The 20094-nt window shown below is 49.7% G+C and overlaps 1 protein-coding gene across 4 annotated transcripts in view; it reads left to right on the top strand.

The window, feature by feature from the left end:
* Window positions 1-20094, top strand: part of ALPL (alkaline phosphatase, biomineralization associated) — an 87329-nt gene that overhangs the window by 23056 nt on the left and 44179 nt on the right. The window contains exon 1 of one of the 4 annotated variants that reach the window (XM_015459997.3): window positions 672-765. The exons of 1 other annotated variant lie outside the window; for it this stretch is intronic. The gene's annotated coding sequence lies outside the window, so the exon portion shown is untranslated. 4 annotated transcript variants of the gene reach the window in all.

Raw genomic sequence — 20094 nt, 5'->3', positions numbered from 1 at the left:
CTGGCTGGCTCTAAGGACAAAGAGGGAATAGTCGTCGTCTAGGAGAGGGGGCTCCCCGCCCCGAGCCACCCCCTCCGAGGTATCCCTCCGCTTCCTCTGCTGAACAGAGGAGAGAGTCCAAGGCCAGCGGAGAAAGGGCCAGGCCAGTGGTCTGGTTGGAGTGGGAAGGCGGGATGGGACAGGGAGGAGAGTCACACACACGGGTGGACAGCGGCCGAAAGACACGTGCACAGAGATGGGGAGAGACAGAGGTCCCAAACAGAGCCAGGTGGGTTGTCAGACAGAGAGGCAGACAAGTCCGAGGGCGCGAAAGACACAGCCACGAAGAGACACAGCAGGAAGTTGGAGCCAAGGATAAGGACAAACCCAAAGAGACGGAATCAGAGCCGGAGCTCGCGGAGAGAAAGGACAGAGCGTGGCCTCGCTGGGAAGCGCCCGCCCCAACCCGGCGCAAGGGCGGGAGCCGAGCCGGGGCTCAGGAAGACGGAGGGCGCCCCGCTGCCCGGCAGGCGGCGCGCTGGCCGCGCGGCGCGACCGGCCGGCAGGGCCCGGGCCGGGGGCGGGCCGGGGGCGGGGGCGGAGGCGGGGGCGGGGGCCGGGGAGGGCTGCCCCGGCCGCGCGCGAGCCCCGCGATCGCCTTTATAAGCCCGCGGGGGACTTGGCCCGGGCAGCGTCGCGCTCCCGCCCCTCCGCGTCCGCGCTCCCAGAGCACCGACCCCGCGTCCCTTGCGCCGGGACAGACCTTCGCCCACGAACTCTGCGCAGGTAAAGACTCGACGCTGGTTCCTGGCTCTCCAGGACCCCCGGGATGTGGAGCGTCCCAGGCCCCCTTTCCTCATCCTCCCCTCGCCGGGAGAGGGCGGCGAGGCTGGACATCAGGGGCCGGGCCGGGACCTCCGCGCGCCCCTCAACACCGCCCAAGGCAGCCCATTCGGAACCTCCAGCCACCTGTCCCGCTCCCGCGCTCGCGCGCATCCGCGGCTCCCGGCGGGCGCACTGGGCGGGCCCAGAAAGTGGACGTGGCCCCAGCGGAGCCGGCGAGGCGGGCTGACTGCGCTCGAGTCGGCCGCTGCAGCCCTGCGGTCTCCCTGCCGCTGCCTGAGACCCCCATCTTCGGTCTCGGCACCGCCTCCCGGTGCCCAGTGGCTGAGCGGCTTCTGCGGCGCCCCCTTGGTCCGCGATCAAGAGACTCGGGTTGCCCACCGCAGAAGTGCCAGCCATCTAGCCGTCTCGAGATCTTGGCACAGCCGCCAGGGGAGGGGGCTGGTCTGCCTGGGTGGGCTCCAAAAGTAGTTTGGGCCGGAGCTGGGAACAGTACAGAGAGGAAGGCACTTGGGTCCGGGAGTCGCAGGGGGGCGGGGAGGGGGCGGGGTGGGGGGCGGGGGGACGGGCATCCGGCGTGTTGGAGTCTGTTTGGAAGTTGTAGCCGTGGGGCGGGGGGCGCAGCGGCCTTGGGGCCGAGCTCTGGAAGCCCCCGAAGCTGAGGGAGTTTGCTGCGATCCATCTCTGGGCGTAGGCAGGTGAGCGGCTGGCCCGGGGTGGGTTCCTGCAATTCTTGATTAAGAAAAGGTTAAAAGCCTGGTCACAATGGTGGGGCGGGTAGCTGAGCGGAGCTCCAGCCTTCCCCCGCATTGTCTCTTCAGACCCTTTTTCAATGCAAAATGGGGCTGGGGGAGGGGTCTTTACAGCAGCTTGTGGGTGGAGGAGGAGATCTCAAGACCGGGCCGTTCTCAGGCCAGAAAGGACCTCTGGGCTGTCGGAAAGGAAAAGACTTCCAGGTGGGCGCGGCTTCCCTGGTAGGCAGGGGGTGGGCTCCCACACCTGCAAAGTTGACAGCAACCGTTTGTTGAACACCTACTGCGTGCCAGGCTCCAACACTTGACATGCATCATCTCCTTTACAAACAGGGAAACTGAGGCCTGAAGAAGTTAAGCAAGTCTGAGGCCAGGATTTGAAGCCAGACTCTAAACCTACAACCTTATCCCTCTGCTACTTCTACACAAACCCAAGAGATGAGGGGCTGATCTTGGTTCCTCCTTCTGACTCTTCTGATGTTCAGTCTTGCCTCCCCCCACGCCCTAGACCTGTCTTCCAATCTTTAGACCTCCCCAGGGTGTCTTCCCCACCCTACTCTCTACTCCCTGCCCACTCTTGTCTCCCCTCACCTCCCACTCTTGTCTGTCCTCTCCTCTCCACTCTTGTCTCTGTGTCTCCTTTTCTCTTCCTGAACTTCATACATCTGAACTCCATAAGCAGAAAAGGTTCTTGGACGAGGCTTCCCAACTTCCCAGCCCCTGGAGTGAGATAGAGGCTTCAGTGATGGCCCCTGTCTGTATCTGTGACCCCACCTGTAAGATAAGGGAGTGTACCTCTCTCATAAGACTTTTGTGAGCAATAAAAATGAACTGAGGGCAGAAACAGAACGCCGTCTCCATTCAACAAACATTTATTAATGCCCCAAACCCTGTTCTAGGTGCTGGGAATGCAGCGATAAATTACACAGACATCTGCACACTTGTATAACAGAACTTTTTCAGGCTCTGCAACTGACACTTTAGAAAAGGAATCAAGCAATTCACAAGCAAGGAGATTAACAGGCAGTAACATGGGTAAAAGGGATCAGCCAACCTTTCGTTTTCACTAATAGAAAAAGGCAACCTAGCTGTGTGACCTGGGACAAATTCTGTTGCCTGTCCTGCCCCAGTTTCCTCCTTTTAGCTGGGATTAGTAAATAGTATGATTAACGTATGCAAAGTGTTGAGCTGATGCCTGTGTGTTTAAGAAAATTTTGGCTCTCATCAGCTCTAATCTCAATGGAAAATGCAAACTTGAGGTGGGGTGTAGGGTTTTGTCTTGCCCCGAACCCTGGAAACCTGTCACCCACCACCTAGCCCCTGCCCATTCCCCGATGGGTTGTGTTGTCGAGTGGCACGGTGTCTGCCTTGCTCACAGTCAGATGCCACCTCCTGTCATCCTAGTCTCAGCCTTGGCCAGGAGCCTGGAGCTCCGTGCTTGGAACAGGCCTGGGACTGTTAACCGCCACAGTCCCTTCCGCCTGGATGTGTCCCAGCTTTGAAATGAGGTGAAACCATACTCAAGCCCTACCTGTTGTTACATACCCGACCAACCCTGCAAACTGGATGCAGTCCTACAGATGAAGAAACCCGTCCTGCAGAAGGGAGGTGACTTGTTCAAGAACAAGAGATGCTACCTGGGGAGCTGGGGCTGGAGCCCTGGGGACCAGCTCCAGTGATCTTGGTATTGTATACGTCTTTGGGGATGAGGCCTCCTAATCCAGGGGTAGGATCCAGTGGCACAGCTCAGAGTGCTCACTTTGAATAGGTCCAGCTGGAGTTATTAATACAAAACTCAGAGCTTGAAGAGAACATTACGGGGAGAGTGAGCAAGCTGGGCTGAGGACCAGCTCTCAAAATCTCCGTGTGGCCACAGGAATGCAAACTCAGCTTTCCAGTGCTACGTCGTGGTCCTCGTCCTCCGCAGGCTGGAGCTAGGCTGAACAGTGTGTATTTTTGGTTTTTTTTTTTTAGAGATGTCCTTAGTTTTTTGAGGGCTTCCCAGGTGGCGCTAGTGGTAAAGAACCCGCCTTCCAATGCAGGAGACATCAGAGACGTGGGCTCCATCCCTGGGCCAGGAAGATCCCCTGGAGGAGGGTATGGCAACCCACTCCAGTATTCTTGCCTGGAGAATCCCATGGATAGAGAAGCCTGGCAGGCTACAGTCCACAGGATTGCTTTTAGAGGGCAGCTGTGGGCAGTAGATTGGAGGTTCATTCCCAGCACTGCTGTATGACTCCAGACAAGTTTCTTTCCCTCTTTGAGCCTTAGGTGAGGAAATCATCTGTCATATGGGTTAATAATATATAGTTTGCAGAGTTGTGAAGGGTTGGCAAGATTATAATGGTTTTTCACCATTGAATGGCTCAGTTGGAAATGACCACTGTTCGGGGTTGTTGTTGAGGAGTTAATATTCTCTGTGAGACATTTCTGGCCGCTACCAGGTGATTCATGAGGGCCAGAGGGAAGGCCCTGTGTAGGTTACAAAGGCCTCGACAGGAGGCACAGAATGGCTTTAGGATCAGCACCTTGGGTTCCAATCCTAGCTGTGTGACCTGAGGCAACTCACTTGACCTCTCTAAGTGCTGGGTTCCTAGTGGGCATCCAGCAACTCTTCTCTGATGCTTGGTGTCCAAAGAACATTCAAGAATAGTCTTCCTATTTTTCCACCCCCTCATGCCATCCCCCAACATTTCCTAATTGCTCCCAGAAAAACATCATGCTTAAAGTTTTCCATGCTGGAATTCTCAGCCTCGCTGTGGCATGAAATCAATTGTTTGCATTTAATTTGACTTCTCAAATTAAGGGGTAAAATCGAGACGAGGGTGGGGGTGCAGGAGCTGGGGAGGAGTTGAGGAAAATGAAGTCAAACCAGATGTGTTTTTGTTTAACTGTTGGATGGTGGTTAAACTGCCTGGGTATTTACATCGTTCTTTCTGAATTCCAGTAACTAAGAGTCAAGTTTCACTAAAAATTGTAGTGTTCCTTCCCGGCTACCGTGGACTTGTCCTCCCCATTATTATTATTATTACTATTTTATGTTCATCTGAGGCCACAAAGTACTGGCTGCAGAAGAGACCTCATAGATGCCTAGAATTTCAGAGTTGGAAGGCATTTAAAGGCTGCTTCTGTCAACTGGCTACTTTGCAGACCAGGGAGACTGACGTCCAGAGAGAATAAGGGCTTGCCCAGGGTCTCCCATGACCTTTCTGAAAAGTATCCACTGTCTTGATTTTGGTGTGTATCATTTCCATGGCATATCTTCAATATATATCTATTTTTTAAAAGAAAGAATTGCTGGTAAAATGAGGGGCAGGGAGACAGTTTAGAGGAAGCAACGAACATGTTTGATGGGTAGATAGTAGGTGATACAGAAAAGATACTAAAAAATATTACCACTAAAAATGTCTCTGGTCTGAGGGACAAAAATAAGGAGATCTTAGAGTCTTCAAATATATAAAATTTTAAACAAATTTTGTTAATATAGTTTTACATTTTAATAATGGATTAAATATGAGGAATTTCAACATAAAGACTCTTCAAAAAATAATGACATATTTGGAATATAAAATTATTGAAATGTTAAAAAAAAAAAAAAGAATTGTTAAGGATACAGATGGTGTGAGTTGGTGGGAAAAATCTGCAACTCAGGACAGAGGTTAAGCCGTTGAACTGGTGCTACCCTGCTTGTGTGACCTTGGGCAAGTCACTTGCCCTCTCTGAGCCTCAGGGTCCGTGTCTGTATCCCAGGATGCCCGAAGGGCATGAGCTGGGGATTTGGGACATCCCTAAGACTTGGCGTGGGTCTGATTTAATTTGAGTTGGTCCTCAAACATCTGTGGCTGAAGTTATGGTAGGTCAGTCGCAAACTGCCCTCCTGGGGCAGCAGGGGGTGGGGGTAGGGGAATTGTTGACTCCTGCAGTGATTTAAAACTTGGATTTAGTTGTTGGTGTTGTGAAAACAAGTGATTTCGTTTTACATAAAACTAAGGGTTCTGGTTTCTCTGGGAAGATCAAAAGATGTGGCCACGCTGGGCTGCATCCCGCCCGGCCGCGGTGGCTGGAGCCGATCAACAGCCGGTCTGTCCTCTTGACCACAGTCCCCTCTGCACCCTGCTCTCACACCCAGCCCCTTCGTCTCGTTGCCATTCCCGGCCTGCCTTCTGAGTCTGCAGTTTCTGAGCTAGGTGCGTGTGGCTCGAGCTGGCCGTAATGTGGGGCATAACAGACCCCAGCCCCTCTTCTGGGGCCTGGCAGCATCTCTGGAACATGTCAGCCAGGACGAGGGTGCTCTCTTCCTGCTTTGCTGGCCCGGGAAGGGGCTAAGGGCTCGAGAGTTCGGGGGCTGACCAAGCATCAGCCTGTCGGTCTTTAGGGAGCTAGGGAGCTGGGCCTGGGGTCCACCCTCTTGGGGATAGGCAGCCCTGGGTGCTTCAGACTAGAGATTCCGCAGCCCCCTTAGGGAAGGGACTCCCTTGACATCTAGTGCTCCCAACAGCCCGGTGCACTGGTGATGCTTCACAGACAGGAAGCACCATCCTGCACTCTGAAGCCACAGTGGTCTGCTTTTTCCCCTTTTCTGGGGGCCTAAAGTGAAGTGAAGTTGCTCAGTTGTGTCTGACTCCTTGCGATCCCATGGACAGTGGAGCCTGGTAGGCTACAGTCTCCTCCCCATGGACTGTAGCCTACCAGGCTCCTCTGTCCATAGGATTTTCTAGGCAAGAATACTGCAGTGGGTTGCCATTCCCTTCTCCAGGGGCTGAGGCCCATGAGTAACAGGCAGCATAACAGCTGCAGCACAGATCTCCAGATCGCCATGTCTGAGCTCGACTGTGAGGAAAGCCGTGAAGTCTCATGGTTAAAGTTCCTGGTAAACCCTCTGGAGGGCTTCCCTGGTGGCTCAGTGATAAAGAACCCGCCTGCCAATGCAGGAGATGTGGGTTCGATCCCTGGGTCAGGAGATCCCCTGGAGAAGGAAATGGCAATCCATGCCAGTATTCTTGCCCGGGAAAATCCCATGGACAGAGGAGCCTGGGGTTGCAAGGAGTTGGACACAACTTAGCGACTCAGCATGAAAGACTCTGGAGGCAGCTGAGATTCTAGAAGGTCTCCACAAGCAAACTGCTCTGGGGGTTACGAGGTGAACGGGGAGAGCCCTGATTCCTGATAGCAGCCACAGGGCCCCTGGTCCTTGCACCCGCAGAGGAGTTCAGGAATGACCTTGAGTGGGAAGTAGCATTTTTGTGAGTACCCGCTGGGTACCATGCAATTTCCCCATCATCCTTGAACCTCCCCTGGCCCTCACACCCTGCTGTTTTGCAGTTGAGGCTCCAAAAGGATATCTTAGGTCCAAATCCCTCCCCTTGGTGGCTCGGTCACCCTGCCCTGACCTGGCAAGGGAGAGAGGGGAGGGGCAACAAAGGCTGTTTCCTTAGCGACCCTGTGATGAGGTGCTGACCCCCAGGCTCATTCGAGAGAAGCATTCTCATCCTCCCAGATCTCAGTCTGTGATTCAAGTGGATGAATTTCACCCAGCCGGGTCTGCAAGCTGCCAGGCAAAGCCCAGGAAACATTTGATGTTCTTTAAAAAAAACTGTTTAGGTGGCTTTTATCTGAAAACAAGTAAGTCCCACCTTTAGAAGGGTCTGCCATGTGACTTTCTGTTAAGTCAAGTTCTTGCCTGCTCTGAGGGACCTTTCACTTTGTCCACAGAACAGCAGCGTGGACACCGGCAGCTCTCAGGTTGAGGTGGTCAGGTCACTGTTGGGTTGATCCTCTAGGCTGACTGTCACTCAGCTGCGTCAGGCGCGGCCTCTCCGAGCATCATTCCTCTCTTTCTTCCTCCACCGGTCTCTTAAATACAGGAGTTAATAACTTTCTCACCTGCCACCGTTTTGGCTAGAAAGTGTGTCAGCTGACTCTGAGACCCCCCTCCCTTCACTCCTTAGCACCTCGATAGCTGCCCTGTCTTTCCTGCCTAATTCAGCTCGCTCCCCTCTGCCACCCACAAACACACCCGCTAACACTGCCATGCCCGGTGGCACTCAGCGCGTCTCCTGGAACCGCTCATTTATCTAAACAGCAGCCCTGTGTGGCAGGTGCAATTATTCCCACTTTACAGATGAGGAAGCTGAGGCACGGAATCACCCCGCTGGGAAGTGGGAAATACACACATTCATCTCCTACCATTGCCAATCCACCCACTCAAGGCTGCTTCCTTCTTTGTGGTATGAATGACACAATCTATCTTCCTAGAAGAGTTTGGTTCCTTGTTTTGAAATCATCAAATCTGGTAATTCATATTTCAGCTTTAGCTAGCCTAGCAAGATAATCAGAGATCAATAGATTCCTCTGAACAGCTTATCTGAGCTCTCACCTTCATCACTTGAGTTCACTTTTGTGAAAATGCTGTGTGTTTTAATTTTTCCCCTTGACCTCATCCTTCCAACTAACATTTAAGGCAGTGGTTCCAACATTTTTGGCACCAGGGACTGGTTTCGTGGAAGACAATTTTTCCGCGGATGGCAGGATGGGAGGGGTGGTGGTGATGGTTTCCAGATGACTCATGTGCGTTACATGTATTGTGCACTTTATTTGTATTATTGTTATATCAGCTGCCTCTCAGATCATCAGGCATTAGATCCTGGAGGTTGAGGACCCCCAGTTTAAGGTCTTAACTCTGTCAGGAACTGAGCAAATCACTTTTAATGAACTTATTTAACTTGTTATCCTCTCTGTTTTATAGAGGCGAAAATTTGAGCTCAGAGAAGCTGAGTAACTTTCTCAAGGTCATATAGCTAGAAAGTGGCGATGAGACTCAAATTTAGGTCTCATGCCTTCTGTCAGATTAGCGTCTGGATTCAGATTTTTGTCTGGATACAAGCCCTTGCTGTATATATCTGTTTTCAGTAGAACCATCTGTCTCTGGGGTTTGCAGAGTCATTTGGGGTGGGCCGTGTCAGAGGGAGGGGACCCAGCATAGGCACAATCCTGGTTGGGCAGTGGCTTCTGTTCTCCCAAACAATGGGCTTTGGCCTGGACATCCCCTCTTGTAGTCAAGAGGAAGGACATGATGACCCTAGCAGGCAGCATCCTCAAAAAACCAGAGGGGCCTGTGTTCAAATCCCAGCCCTGCCATTGCAAGCTATGTGACCTTGGGCAAGTCCCTTCCCCTCCTTGGCTTTTGGTTACCCTGCCTGACAACTGTGGCTTGTTCCAGGGAGTCAGTGTTAGGACTTTTCTAGTTCTGCTGCTGCTAAGTCACTTCAGTCGTGTCTGACTCCATGCGACCCCATGGACTGCAGCCTACCAGGCTTCTCCATCCATGGGATTCTCCAGGCAAGAACACTGGAGTGGGTTGCCATTTCCTTCTCCAATGCAGGCAAGTGAAAAGTGAGAGTGAAGTCGCTCAGTCGAGTCTGACTTTTAGCGACCCCATGGACTGCAGCCAACCAGGCTCCTCCATCCATGGGATTTTCCAGGCAAGAGTACTGGAGTGGGTTGCCATTGCCTTCTCCAATGCATGAAAGTGGAAAGTGAAAGTGAAGTCGCTTGGTCATGTCTGACTCTTAGCGACCCCATGGACTGCAGCCTACCAGGCTCCTCCATCCATGGGACTTTCCGGGCAACAGTACTGGAGTGGGGTGCCATTGCCTTCTCCCTTTTCTAGTTCATGTGTGGCCAAATAGTTGGCATGCATACCGCACCTTCTCCTGTGTTATACATGTCAGACGTTACTAATCAACCACTGTTCTCTTTCCTTCTAAACCTCAGGTCCCTTCTAAATGCAGTCATCCAGGCAGCCATTATTCACTCAATAGAGTTGGCACACACCAAATGGAAAGACATCCTGAACCAAATTCGACTTAGGCATTGTGTGAACAGCGACGAGAAGGGACAGGCCCAGGGTGGTGCCTTGGTCGCTATGCTCTTGAATCTTTCTTTCCTGGTCTGGGAAAGCTGGAGGAACCCTGAGCTAGACCGCCCCAGGACTCGCCTCGGGTGTGGGGTGGAGACCTGCCGAGGAGCACCCGGCTGTGTCCCTGTCCATTCCTCAGAGAAGGTGGGGGGTGGCGGTGGGCTTCTGAGGCTGGTCACAACCCAGGCTTGTTAAGACTGAGAAGAAAGAGGCTGGTTTCAGATCCCTCTTGGAAAGAGTTCCACTCACCGCTTCCCCCACCCTCCATAATAATATCTGTAGTAGTAGAATAGTAATGATGAGTTATTAACATTTACTGAGTATCTGTTAGGCACCAAGCCACTCAGCTAAATGCTTCTATACATTCGTGCTTTTAATCCTTCTAACAGCCCACTTTTCAAGGGAGGGAAATGACTCAAAAGTGAAACACCATGCCTGCGTTTCCTCAGCTGGTGAACCAGTGGAGTTGCTGAGATTGGGGTTTGCCCGTCCATGCAACCCTTAGCTGTCTCCCCTCCCTGCTCAGTCTCCGTACTGACTCCTCCTTACTCACCATCGCCATCTGTCCTTCATGCCTATGACGTTCCTTCACCTGTGGAAAGTGCTCTACTACCTGCAGAGCCATCGTCTACATACGGGAGGAGCGCGGCAAGTGGCATCTCCATGTTTGGTTAGAAAATTGGGTCTGGGGTCACCCCTGGGTCCCGGGACGGCCCAGGGGAGCCTGGGGTGAGGGGTGGGAACATGGGTGTGTTGCAGCTGAGGTCAGGCTGAGTTACCCACTCTGTATCCTGCATGAACCAAAATGAGTTCCTGTTTTAATCAGCCTTTGGACCATGGATGAGTCACTTTGATTCTCCCCCACCTCAGTATCCAGGCTCTCAGATGTTTTCCTCTTTTAAAGCTCTTTCTTATTCATGAACCCAGTGAATCCTGGAAACAGCTGGATAAAGTATTATCTTCATCTGCAGAAGGGAAGCAGGCTCAGGTCGAACAGACGGCAGAACCAGCCCTCGCCTCAGGCCGGGATCCCAGGCTCATGCTCTTTCCCCAGGTGTGGCCCGCCCTGTCACATCTTTGCCTTTGCACCTGTGTGCCCGCCTCTGCCGTGTCCTCCCTGCCTGTGTCACCGGTTGGCACCATCACAGCTTTTCTAGATCTTGCTTGGAAATCTTCAGCCCTTTGTAAACTGATCATCCTCATAGTGTCTGGCCCTGTGTGAGTTTCTGGAGGGCAGGAACCCCATCTGAGTCATTCGTGAATCCCAGTGTCTAACAGTGTACCTGCCTCCAGCAAGTGTCCAGTGACGTTCATGTATTGAAAGGCTGCCCCACCTGGCAGGGACTTCCACAACCCAGGCAGGCTTGGTTCGCATGGGGAAAGCTGGAAATGCTGTCCTGCTGGGTTTGACACCTGAGCTACTCCAGGCTAAGCCTGGCTGCCCTTCCCATGTCTGCATCTTCTTTTTTTATGACTGACATCAGCTCATAGTCATCAGTGATTTGTCAATGATTGGCAGCAGGACGAGCCAGTTTCCCTATTGGTGGCTCAGACCTTAGTCAGGTGTGAGTTTCCCCAGCGTCACACCTCTGACCAGTCCTCTTGTCCAACTTGTTCACAGAGGTACCCTCAGTGCCAAATAACCTCAGCCAGGAACAGCCATCATTTGCTGAATCTATTATATGTACCGTATGTACTATAATGTCTGTACCAAGCATCCTGTGTGCACTTAATACATATATGGTGAATGAGTGAGTGAATTCTTGCAGAGAATAACATCCCTTAGGAACAAAGACCTTATAATGCCTCTGTGCCTCAGTTTCCCCACATGTCTATGAGAGGTACTCGGAGGAGTGATTGACACATACATCAATAGGTGTTTGCTTTAAATAAGTCATGAATCAGGCTCTGTATTAAGTGCATTACTTATATATATTCGCTTATCCTCACAGCTGAGCTCCAAAAAATGTAAGTAATGTCTCCTAGGTCACATAGTCAGTACCAAGTGTAAATATTTTCATACCTTCCAGGACACATGTATTCCAGTCTATGGAACATGGTGACCACTTTCCCCAAAGCTCTTTCCATAGCACAGAATGCCCCACCCTGAAGCCTATGGTCATAAGTAGTAGGAGAGTCCAGGGGTCGTCCTGCCCCCTGATTGAGAAACATCTCCATGAATATAAAATGCTTAACACAGGACTTCCCTGGTGGTGCAGTGGATAAGAATCCACCTGCCAATGCAGGGACGCAGGTTCGATCCCTGGTCTGGGAAGATTCCCCTTGTGGCGGAACAGCGAAGCCTAGACACCACAGCTGCTGAAGCCCGTGTTCCTAGAGGCCTGTGTTCTACAACAAGAGAAGCCTTGGTGATGAGAAACCCACGTGCTGCAATGAACAGTAGCCCTCGCTCACCGCAGTTGAGAAAGCCTGTGCACAGCAACAGAGACCCAGTGCAGTCGAAATAAAAAAATTTAAAAAAAAATGCTTAACAGGGTGCCGAGCACATGGTAGGTCTTGTGATCATCATCCGTGTAACAGGCGTGGATCCTGCCCTGTGCTGAAGCCCGCAGGAGGAATCTGAGCCTGCTGGGAAAGCTGAGAAAGCCTTCGTGGAAGAAGGGAAAGCGGTCATGAATGACTGTAACAGCGTCAGCTCATGCCTCTTGGGGGGCAGACTCTGCTCCAAGTGCATTAGATGTAGGAACTCCTTTAATCCTCCTAGCGGGTGAGTATTGTGATGACCCCCACCCCACGGAAGAGGAAACAGAAATGAGCTCGTTTGTCTGGGTGATGGCAGCCTGGTGTGTGCATCCTGGCCTTCCAGCTACGGCGTCTGGCTGCCTCCTTTTGTAAGGAAAGGCTCATCGAAGTTTCCTGCTGGTCAGTTCACTTTCGCCTGTGTTCAGGCCTGGCTGTTGGCTGGCAGGCCTTCGTCAGGGTCCGCACTGCTATTACATGGTCCCCGGAGTGGACTATTTCCTGGGGAGGCTTCCCCACATCACATCCAAAGGCTGAGCCCGGATGGAAGTTCCAGAAAAGGAAGCCAGGCTATCACCTCACCCCTGCCTGGGGCAGTCCCGGCACGTGTCAGCTCCGTAATTCCCCGGGCACTGCTCACAGTGGACAGCAGCAGGGCTTAGCATCCTTCCTGATGGGGAAGATTCGTGACGGTTCTGAGGGAGGTGCTGCTCTGGTTTGTAGTACATAGAGGCAGAAACCAGGTTCATTGTGGTTAAGTAACCTGCCCAGGGTTGCAGAGCTGATGAGTGGTGGGGCTGGCGTTTTAAGCCGGAGCCTGGGGCCTTTCTGCTCTGCCTCTCAGTCTGCTCTGAGTTGACTGGTTTTGGCTCTGGTGACGGAAAAAAGGTCTGTCTTGAGGATGTCTGCTGCAGAGATTCAGGCCAGCCTCCGAACAATCTTAATTTGTTTAGTAATACTAAGAGCTGTCATTTGCCAAATCCCTCACGTATAGCCAGCTAAGTAAGTATTTTACATACCCTTTTTCATTTGGTCCTCTTTAAAAAAAAACAAACTATTTATTTCTTTGGCTGTGGCTCATGGGATCTTTGTTATGTGACATGTGAACTCTTAGTTGTGGCATGTGGGATCTAGTTCCCTGACCATGGATCGAACATGGACCCCCTGCATTGGGAGCGTGGAGTCCTAGCCTCTGGACTGCCAGAGAAGTCTCTCGCTTGATCCTCCTAAACTTCCCACAGAGTAGGTACTCCGATCCCAGTTTTTACAGGTGAAAAAAAGCATGGAAAAGGAAAGGGACTTACCCACGGTCATGCAGCTCAGACATGGTTAAGCCGGAATTCGAACCTGGGCAGCTTGGCTCTGGAGTGTGGGCGCCTAATCACTTAATAAATATTAGATAAAACTCTGCAGGCCAGATGCATAAACTCTTCTTGAACCTGATGGTTCTTCCAGAGTCCAACTCAGGGAAGCGGGTGCAAGGCAAGAAATGAGCAAAAAGCAGGAAAAGACCGCAGGATACTCCCCGGCCACCTGAGCTGAGCATGTGGAGTTTATCTACCCCTGTGTGATTCCTGGGTGAAGGCAGGAACAACGGGTGGGGGGACACGGCGGGGCGGTCCTGCTGTCTCCAGAACCAGGGTCAGGAGGAGGGCAGGCAATCGGCCTGGCTGAAGCTACTGCTAACTGCGAATCCTCAGTGGGGGACTGGCCCCGGCCTCTGTCCAGGGCTCAGGCCTGACCCTCCTGAGTTTCCATCTCAGGTTTCAGGAGTCTGCCTGGGGTGGGAAATCTCAGCGCGCTGGTTTGTGCAAGAACTTTGCAGTTTCCTCCTTCGGCACCCAAGTCCCTGGGCTGGTCTGCCTGCCCCACTTTGTGCTTTTGGAGGAAGCAGATCGTTTCCTCTTGAGTGGCTACATGATTTGAATAATCAAGTATTTCCCCACTGGCCCACGGCCAGACAGAGCTCAGTGTGCAAGGCCTCCCGTTCGGGCTCCAGAGCAGGCCTGCCAGCCTCCTGGACCCACAGCTTGCTCTCCTTTGCGCGGCTGAGATGGACAGGAGACCCCCATCCTGCTGGCTTTGCTGGGCAGGCCCCAGACGGTTCCTGTGACAGAGGCAAGGCTGGTCTCGCACTTTGTCACCTCGCTGTCTAGAGTGGCTCCTTTTGGAGGAAGGGGGGACTGTCCTCCTTCAGGAAATTCATGCTGGAGTGGCCTTTCTTGTCAGCTGGGTGTGACCTCTTGGCGCCTGTTGGTCTGTAGAAAGGAGGAAGCAGAGTCAGGAAGCGGGAAGATGGGTGCAGAACATTCGTTCATTCATTCAGTGAACATTTCCTCAGCCCAGCTGCCTGCTCGGCCCAAGACTGGGTGCTGGAATTCACAGATGAGCCTGGTCTAGTATTTCCTTCAAAGATCATCCAGTGTGTGAGGAGATGGTCATGTAAACAGAGTCCCAGTGGCACAGGATGAAGGAAAGTTTAAGAGCTGTGGGACCAGGGGAGTCCACCTAACCATTCCGCAGGAGACAGCATCATTCTCTCTCTTTTTTTTTAAGCATCTTCTGTAGGCATGCAGAGTTCTAGGTGGAGATACAGGAGTGAACCACACTCTCCTCCCTCCTGGGGCTCCTCTAATGCAAAGGACAGACCACAGAGTGAAACTAGGTTTTATATACAGCAGTGTGTATACATCAATCCCAGCCTTCCAACTTACCCCTCACCCCGCTTACCCTCCGGTAATCATAAATTTGTTCTACATCTGTGACTTCATTTCTGTTTTCTAAAGAAGTTCATCTGCGCCCTTTTTTTAGACTTCACATATAAATGAATGATATATGAAATTTATCTTTCTTTGACTTCACTCAGTATGACACTCTCTAGGTCCATCCATGTACACACTGCTATATATAAAATAGATGACTAATAAAAACCTACTATATAGTACAGGAAACTATTCAATATTCTGTAATGACCTATGTGGGAAAAGAATCTAAAAAAGAATAGATAACATGTGTCTGTATAACTGATATGTGTATATGCATATGTGGGAAGAGAATCTAAAAAAGAGTAGATGTGTCTGTATAACTGGCATGTGTTTGTGTAACTAATCAGAGTTGGACGTGACTTAGTGATCGAGCACACACGCATGGTTGATTTACAGGGGTGTGTTGCTGTACACCTCACACTAACACAGCATTGTAAATCAACCATGCGTGCGTGCTCAATCACTAAGTCACGTCCAACTCTGTGACTGTGCGCCACAGACTGTAGCCCGCCTGGGTCCTCTGTCCAGGGGATTTTCTAGGTAAGAATACTGGAATGGATTGCCATTTCCTCCTCCAGGGGATCTTCCCGAGCCAGGGATTAAACCCACGTCTCCTGCATTGGTAGGCAGATTCTTTAGCACTTAGCCACCTGGGACTCTGTACTCCAATAAAAAAGTAAATGAAATAAAAATTCAAAAATAAATAATAAATAAAAATTAGGTTAATTTCAGCCAACGACAAGCACTGTGAAGAGAAGAAACGGGATTGTGAAATAGTGAGAGACTGGGTTCAGAGGTGGTGACCTTTGACCTGAAGGAGGCGTGAGCCAGGCGAAGACCTGGATAGCGGGGGATGAGTGTTCCAGACAGGGGGAACAGAAGGTGCAAAATCCCTGGGGGAAGACAGCAGAGCACAGAAGGTCGGAGTGGTCAGGGGAGGGGGCCAGGAGATGACCTCAGAAGCTGGGCTTAGACAGAGCTTGCAGACCTCTGACCCTACTCTGGGAGAACCAGCAGCACCTGCCAGGGCGCATAGGTGGTGGGTGACCTGTTTGTGGGATGGCCCTTTGAAAACTTTTAAAGCAGGAACCTTCAGTGTTCACCGTACCAGTCCTCTCCAGGCACAGAGAGGGCAGCTGAGGCCCAGAGGGAGAGGGAAGGGGACCCTTCCAGATCTCAGAGGGAGGTGATGGACTCTAATCTGGGTCCCCTAGCCTCCCACTGTTTCTCTCCAACATGCCCATGCCGCCCCTCTAAATTAAACACTTCCTCTTTGCCAAGGAAGTTATCTATCTTGCCTCCTTTGTCAGGAGGAAGGTGAGGCTCAGGGAGGTGACCAGGGTTCCATGGGATTGACCCTGGGCAAGTGACTGAACCTCAGTTTACTCTAAAATGAGGACAATAATGATCTCTCACTCACAAAACTGTTGAGCAGTCAGTGAGATGCAACAGGCGTTGAGCTCTTACTGTTCAATTCAGCCGCTCAGTTGTGTCTGACTCTGCGACCCCATGAACCACAGCACGCCAGGCCTCCCTGTCCATCACCAGCTCCTGGAGTTCACCCAAACCCCTGTCCATTGAGTCAGTGATGCCATCCAACCATCTCATCCTCTGTCATCCCCTTCTCCTCCTGCCCTCAATCTTTCCCAGCATCAGGGTCTTTTCAAATGAGTCAGTTCTTTGCATCAGGTGGCCAAAGTATTAGAGCTTCAGCTTCAACATCAGTCCTTCCAATGAACACCCAGGACTGATCTCCTTTAGGATGGATTGGTTGGTTCTCCTTGCAGTCCAAGGGATTCTCAAGAGTCTTCTCCAACACCACAGTTCAAAAGCATCAATTCTTCAGCACTCAGCTTTCTTCACAGTCCAACTCTCACATCCATACATGACCACTGGAAAAACCATAGCCTTGATTAGATGGACTTTTGGCAAAGTAATGTCTTTGCTTTTTAATATGCTATCTAGGTTAGTCATAACTTTCCTTCCAAGGAGTAAGCGTCTTTTAATTTCATGGCTGCAATCACCATCTGCAGTGATTTTGGAGTCCAGAAAAATTAAGTCAGTCACTGTGTCCACTGTTTCCCCATCTATTTGCCATGAAGTGATGGGACCGGATGCCATGATCTTTGTTTTCTGAATGTTGAGCTTTAAGCCAATGTTTTCACTCTCCTCTTTCACTTTCATCAAGAGGCTCTTAGTTCTTTCTGTAGTGCTTGTCAAAATGTGAATATTTACCTAGCATTTTTATTTTAATTTATTTTACAGACTCTGGGATCTTTCAGTGGAGTCCTCATGACTCTTGTTCAAGCATATGTCACTGGTTCATAATGGCTCTCTTGTCTGTTTTTTAAAATTAATTTATTTTTGGCCACACTGGGTCTTTGTTGCTGCTCATGGTCTTTATTTGGTTGCAGCAATCGGGGGCTGCTCTTTGTTGAAGTACGCGGGCTTCTCATTTCGGTGGCTTCTCTTGTTGCAAAGCATGGGCTGTAGGGTGTGCGGGCTCAATAATTGGGTGAACCAGTGTCCTTTGCGCTTCAGTGCAGATTCCCTTTTTTTTTTTTTTGTAAATCAAACTAATGCATATTTACTTATTTTTCCAACACTTTATCCTAAAAATTTTCAAACATACACAGCAGTTGAGAGAACTCCATAATGAAAGTTCTGGCCCCTGAGGGCCTTCACTCTGCTGAGCTGGGTTCTGTTCTCCACAGAGCTGTATGTCTCTCATACAGATGCTTTGTCAAAAAGATCGGGAGTCACTGGGCAAACAGGAAAGGGTGTGTAAGAGCTTGTAGCTGCTATAGTTACTCACGTCTCTCTTTGAAGCCTTGGCTTTTATCTTCCTGCCCCGTTATGTGGTGATGTGTGTCACTTTGCAGCAAGGCATGTTCTTAACCACTGGACCACCAGGGAAGCCCTGCTGTTTCCATTTTTAAATGTAGTCTTCTTATTTCTTCCTGAGTCAGTTTTGGTATGTTATGAATATATGGACTTCTTTGGTGGCTTAGACGGTAAAGAATCTGCCACCAAAGAATGTGGGAGACGTGGGTTGATCCCTGGCTTGGGAAGATCCCCTGGAGGAGGGCATGGGAACCTACTCCAGTATTCTTGCCTGGAGAATCCCATGGACAGAGGAGGCTGGCAGGCTGCAGTCCATGGGATTGCATGTATTTATATCTTTTTAGAAATGTATGCATTTAATCTACATTTTTATACTTATTGGCAAAGGTTGCTTATAGCATTTTCTTATTGTATTTCTCTTTTCCGTAATAACTGTATATTATCTCTTTCTGCCTCTATTTTTTAAAATTAATCTTGCCTCATTTATCATCTTTTTTAAAGGACCAATTTGTGGCTTTGATCTTTTCAACTTAATCTTTTTTTCCCCTGTTTCGTTGATTTTGCTCTTTATAATCTTTCATTTTGTTTGAGTTTCTGTTCTAATTTCCTTAATTGGAAACTTAGTTTATTAATTTTTAGCCTTTCTTTGCTGCATTGCACAATTTTTGGTTTATCGTGTTTTATCATCAATTGGTGCTAAGTAGTGTTTAATTTCCAGAGAAGGCAATGGCACCCCACTCCAGTGCTCTTGCCTGGGAAATCCCATGGAAGGAGGAGCCTGGTAGGCTGAAGTCCATGGGGTCGCTAAGACTCAGACACGACTGAACGACTTCACTTTCAATTTTTACTTTCCTGCATTGGAGAAGGAAATGGCAACCCACTCCAGTGTTCTTGCCTGGAGAATCCCAGGGACAGGGGAGCCTGGTGGGCTGCCGTCTATGGGGTCGCACAGAGTTGGACACGACTGAATCGACTTAGCAGCAGCAGCAGCAGCAGTGTTTAATTTCTACTGCGGCATTTCTCTGATGTATGAGTTACTTAGGAATTTTTTTTTTTTAATATCCAAGTATATGGGGGAATTGTTTGTTCTTTTAAAAAATGACTTCTAAGTTAATGGTCACAGAATGTGTGAAGACCTGCTATTTAAAATGTGAGACTTGTTTTGTGGCCAGGTATGTGATGAGTGTTCCTGAAAAGAATGTGTGGGTAAACTTTGTTTCTCCTACCCCACTTTTTCATTACAACTTATCTTGTTTTTCCTTTAATAGTTTATTACTTTAAAAAATTATCAGCTGTAGCTTTGCCTACAAAGACAAGATGAGCATTTTCTCATATCCCTTGGTCTCTCTCCTCCCTTTCAGCCCTTAAGCTCTTCAACAACTGGTCTTTGAGCCCCCATGATAGCACTTTAAAGTTGTCTAGAGTTTTCAGTTCTGAGGGGGGTGTGTGTGTGTGTGTGTGTGCACGTGCTAAGTCACTTCAGTCATGTCTGACTCTGTGATCCTACAGACTGTAGCTATATATATATATATATATTTATCTTACTCTTTTCTTTGATCTGGGAATTTTTTTTTAAAACACCAAACTTTACTAAGTTATTTGCTCAGCTTTCATATATCTTTAGTATCATCTGAGGAATTTGTTTCTATTACTGAAGTGTTAATAATTACTTCAAAGAATTTGGGGGTGGGGGTTGTACAAACCTTTAACATTTGAATGGCACTTTAGCTGGATATAAAATGCTCAGTTCAGATTCTTTTCCTTGGGTGCTTTGGTCTATTCGATTTGACACTTGCACCTTTGTAAGTGATCTGTTTTTCCCTGGACTTTGAGAATGTTTTTTTATTCTGATGTTCACTCTAATATTTCTCAGTGTGCATTTTTCATTATTTATCCTGTTTGGTGTATTTGGGGCTCTTTCAAAATGAGATCTATCATCTTTCTTCAGTTCCAAGGATATCTGCATTATTTCTTCCAATATCTCCTCCTTTGATTTATTTTCCTCTCCTGGAACGCTTAATATCTGCTGCTACTGCTGCTAAGTCACTTCAGTCGTGTCCGACTCTGTGCAACCCCATAGACGGCAGCCCACCAGGCTCCGCCGTCCCTGGGATTCTTCAGGCAAGAACACTGGAGTGGGTTGCCATTTCCTTCTCCAACGCATGAAAGTGAAAAGTGAAAGTGAAGTCGCTCAGTCGTGTCTGAGTCTTAGCGACCCCATGGACTGCAGCCTACCAGGCTCCTCCTTCCATGGGATTTCCCAGGCAAGAGCACTGGAGTGGGGTGCCATTGCCTTCTCCAGCTTAATATCTAGATGTTAGCAATTATATTTCATCTCTCTTTTTTTGTAGTTGATATATAATTTCATTCAATAAAATGTACAGATCTCAAGTGTTCAGTGTAGTGGGTTTTTTTTTAACTTTATTTTTGTATTGCAGTACAGCATAATAACTATAAAACTCACAGAATCGGACACGACTGAGTGACTGAACTGAATTTATAGCCAAGTAAC

The sequence above is a fragment of the Bos taurus genome, chromosome 2, assembly GCF_002263795.3.
Source record: "Bos taurus isolate L1 Dominette 01449 registration number 42190680 breed Hereford chromosome 2, ARS-UCD2.0, whole genome shotgun sequence".
NCBI lineage: Eukaryota > Metazoa > Chordata > Mammalia > Artiodactyla > Bovidae > Bos > Bos taurus.
Note: the sequence above shows the minus strand (reverse complement) of the source record. Positions and strands in the feature narration are given on the sequence as shown.